A 4,740-nucleotide genomic window follows, 5' to 3' on the forward strand; every position below is an offset into this window, starting at 1 on the left:
CCAGGCTGCGTGGGGCCGAGACCCCTCCTCTGGCGGTGGTGGCAGGAGAGATCCCAAGGTGAGACATGGCTCGTGCTGCCGTCTGGGTTTGGGTGATTGTGGCCAGGGTCTGGGGTGTCTTGGCCAGGGTCCTACCTTGGGGCCCAAGGGGAAGCATAGCCCACCAAGCAGGTCAAACCGCCCTTTTTAGGAGTGCAGTAGGTCCCCACTCCATGGAGAAGGAGGGGTGAGGTGTTCGGAATGTGGAAGTTCTTGACTTTGGCTTGTTTCCCCTCACCCACATACGTCTTGCTTGGATTCCTCTCAAGGAGGCCATGATGGGCTTGAAAGGCATGGAGCTCTTGTGATCAGTAGCCCATGCCTCTCTTGGCTTTTTTGGAGTGCCCACAGTGATGATTAAGTCTGGGCGGCACATTCGATAGTCGGAACTACAAAATGCCTCCTTTGTGTTTTGTTGGAAAGGTATGGTTATGAGGTCTCTTTGGCCCGTCCTAATGGCCAAGAGAGACAGAACAAGAGGTGTCATGCCCTTGAGATTCTTGATCCACTTGAAAGCCTGGTGGTTTGTGCGATCCTTTACGTTTTGCCATGGGCGTCAGTTGAGGAATTGATGCCTTTTTGGGCCTTGTCGAATGAAGAACAAGGCCTCCTTTGCTGGAGGCATGATGTTAAATGCCAGCGTTTGATTCCTCTATGGCGAATAATCCTTTTCTGGATCTCTTCGGTCTAATGCGAAGAAACGGCTTCTTTGTCTTCCTTCCTTTTCATGCTTGTTTCTCATTATCCTGGGAAATTATTGAGAATCGTTTTGATGGCGTCTTCATCTTTGTCTCGTCTTCTCTGTTTGGTGTTTTTAGTGAAGATGCTGAATGTGCCATCCACCTCTATGGTGATGAAGCTTCTTGTTTTTAGTTATGCCCGGTGGGATGCCAAGGTGGCTCATGGCTTGCATTGCTCTCTGCAGTTTTGTCCTTGGGCCAGGTGTTTGGATTTCATTGCCTTAGTCCTAAATGGAGTCCCAACATGAAGGACAGCCCTGCGACTGGAGAGCCCTGCCCCTCCGGGCTCACTAGTGGAGGCCCGAGAACATGGATATTCATGAAGGTCCCTCCGTGTGGGTAAGGGTGAACGTGCATTCGGGAAGGTGGAAGGGTCTTGACCTTTGCTTGTTGCCCCTCCTCCACTTGTCCTGCTTGGATTCTTGTCAAGGAAGCCAGCATTGGCGTGGTCGCAGTGGCGTCAGGAGTGCATGTCCATTTGGAAGCCCTTTGAGCCAGTAGTGAGGATTGGTAGAGGATTAGGCATGGCCAATGAGGAAATCCCTGCCTGAACTGCTGAGGTCACAGAGGAGCCAAATCCATTTTGTCCTCATATCGCTACCCTTCGAGACGTGCTAGGAAGGGACTCATTCCACTTCTCCTTTGTGGTTATGATGTTCTGATGCAGTCTCTTCATGGATGCATATAAGGACCCTTTGAAGTCAGAAATACTACTTTGAGCTTAAAATTCAAATGTTGCTCCATGGAAACACTTTGTGATAACGTACGTTGTTTTCATGAGAATGGCCACTGATGCCCATTGTTCCGTAAGTGTTTCAATGCCAGCAACGCTTTGTCCAAATCTTATTGTTTAGAATATTTAAGTGTTCTGTTTATCATACTGTGCCTCTTTTTGAGATTTAGCCTGGTTTTTTTTCGTGTGAGATCTAATTCTTGACACTGTGAAAACTGCATAAATTTATTCCCTGTGTATCAATTAAATAAAGTAATTATCAATGGTGAGGTTTTTTTTTTTTTTTACTTTTTTTTATCATCGTATTTCTGCTTTTTGAGTGCAGTAGATACCCTTATTAGCTCATTTAGTGCCTCGTCCTTTTTTCCCGTTTAGTTTTGCTTCTCTCTTTTAGAATCACAGGTACCAAGAGGTGCAACAGTGTAATAGTTTCAAATTTCTTTAATTTTTTGCCTTCTTTGTTCAGTTTGCTTTTTGAATTTCCATATAGTTTTTAAAGCTTCAGCATAGTTTACCGATTAGGGTAGACATTTGTGGTACAGTAATTGTGTAATGTTTTGGAAAAAAGCATCCTTTAATTTTAAAAGTGATTCATTTAATGAGTAGGATCTCTGCACAATTTTGATCATGATGCGTTTTGGTTTTGTGAGTAATACATTTTAAATATGTAGTAAATGAAGTAGTTAATTTGTCTGTAGACAAATAAAAATGAACAACGAATGGAGAGTCAATAATGGACGTATTATGTTCATGATGGGATGTGTCATGAATAATGAAGGCATCTCTGAAACTCTGAGATCCAACGCAGAATGTCAGTTTTCTGCTCTATTTGGTTAAGTTTTTTGTAGTGAGTCGTCGAGAATATTAAATGATCATATTCTTGTATCAGTTTCATTGATCTGTATTTGTTTTTATCAATGCATTTATAGAACTATTAAGCATGTATCACTAAAGATATCAGTAAAATAGATTGAAACTTTATTCATTGTCAGTATTGGATGTAGCTCTCTTAACCAAACGTGCCGTTACTAAAAATCGAAACTGACAGAACTTTGTAAATCAGCTGTCATAGAAAAAATAAGAATCTTTTAAAAAATAGGAAAAACATGAAAACTGTGGTGCCCATTAAACAAATGGTTGAAGATTACGTCTTTAATTAAAGTTAGGTAGGCACGTGTAAGTTAGACAATTTAATTCTTTTGCCTCATACTAATGCCTGATTTTTTAAACTGAATAATATTGAGAAAAACAGTGATCCATTTCTAAATTCTGAGTAAATGAAATGCAGAGAACCAATAGTGTGGGTGATGAGATCTGGTTGTTTTCCTCATCTTTAGAGTGTGTACCCCTCAGAGCAATTGCACTGGAGATGCTTTAGCATCTTCCGTACGGACCCGAGCTCTGGGATTGCCTCTGAACATACGTGTTAGGACATGGGAGAGTCACGTGAGTAACCGTTGAGATTCCTTCCTCAGTTCGTTTGGATTTAAACAATCAAGCAATAGAAAGCCATGTAGAGAAACAGGAGCACTGTTGTATCAATGATGACTTCCCGTGGCGTTATGAGTGCTATGTGATGAGTACCTGCCTGGAACTCTGAGGTCCAGTGTGGATGGAGTCTGTTCCATCGTCCTGTTTGAAGTGGTCCTACAGGCAGAGGTTAGGAATGAAAAAGGATGTTCGTATTGGTGATCCTGACCGTGCATTTTTATCCTATTTGCATAGTAGATCAACGAAAGAGTCAGTAGACAGGTGTGTAACTTTAAAAATATGATGAAGGTGATGCCTTTTCTCATTATAAAAACGTGTCTCTAGGCAGAAATTATTATCTTATACTAAGATATTAATACATATTGAAAAGACTGATAATCATTGTGAGAAAAGCGGTATTAATATGCTATCTCTTTGGCTAAGGGTGATGTAGAAAGTGACAGGTAATTGTAATTAACTCAGTCAGTTAACAGTTTGACATTTGATTATTGAGGGCAAACGAAATAAATATTGCGATGAGGATATGACTCCACTACTGTGCAAATGGATAGTGGAAGATTTGGATCAAGGGAGAGACTATCTCAATATTTTTAAAACCTTGTCTGCTTGTCGTTGTTCAGAGGACATGCTCCCGCTCTTTCGGCTTCTGCTGAGCTCAAGATTGTCAGGCCGCCTCCGCGCCAGCAAAGAAGCGAAGGTGACCGTGGGGCAGGTTGTTGTTGGGCTCGGGTGATCTGTTTGCGGGTACTCAGGGTACTATTAGAAAGCGTGGAATGAATCTGAAAGGTACTCGTCATTCCACGCGAGAGGGGCTGCGCCTCACTGTCTGCTGAGGGATGATGGGCAGGACTGAGGTGGGAGAGTGGGAGAGAGAGCCCCTCGGTGGGAAAGGACGCTACAGACTGAGCTTAGGGATGTTGGCGGACCTTGTTCTGGGGGGACGTCGCGAACCCTGTATTGTATTGACGCTTGTCAATGAAGTAATGATAGCATCGATACCAGTACGGAAATGAACGAGGTGCAGAGACTCGGTCATGGACCAGTGATGAGGGTCGTGACGGGAGGAGTCCTGAACGATGACAACATCTGAAACTCTGAGGTCCAACCCAGCGCCCGAGTCGCCTCTTGCCTCGGGTGTCACTGTGCCTGTAGAGCGATGTCAGGAATACGGAGACATCACCTCCTTGTGTTATTTCACGGACTTAGATTTGCTGCTCTGGCTAGAGCTGTGTTAGAGCCATCAAGCCGGCATAAAGTAACATGTGAGGAAACACAGGGTGATGCAGTGTCCAAGTAGGAACATATCTCGTGGGGGAAAGAGACTGTCCGTAAACCCTGAAAGCAGGGATGCTCATTAAGTAAATGGGGCAGGGCCACCTCTCTGACCGAGGTTAGATCGAAAAGCAGAAGTAAGGGTCGCTTTAGCCTTTTTTCATGTGCTTGTTGGCCATCTGTATATTTTCTTTGGAGAAATAGTCTATTCAGGTCTTTTGTCCATTTTTCAATTGGGTCATTGGCTTTTCTCTGTTGAGTTTTATAAGCTGTTTGTGTATTTTAGAGATTAAGCCCTGTCAGTTGAATTGTTTGAAACTATTTTCTCCCATTCTGTAAGTTGACTTTTTGGGGTTTTTTTGTTATGTTCTCTGTGCTGTGCAAAAGCTTGACAGTTTGATTAGGTCCCATTGGTTTACCGTTGCTTTTATTTCTGTTGCTTTGAGAGACTGACCTGAGAAAACA

This window comes from Sus scrofa, chromosome 7 (genome assembly GCF_000003025.6).
Source record: "Sus scrofa isolate TJ Tabasco breed Duroc chromosome 7, Sscrofa11.1, whole genome shotgun sequence".
NCBI classification, from domain to species: domain Eukaryota; kingdom Metazoa; phylum Chordata; class Mammalia; order Artiodactyla; family Suidae; genus Sus; species Sus scrofa.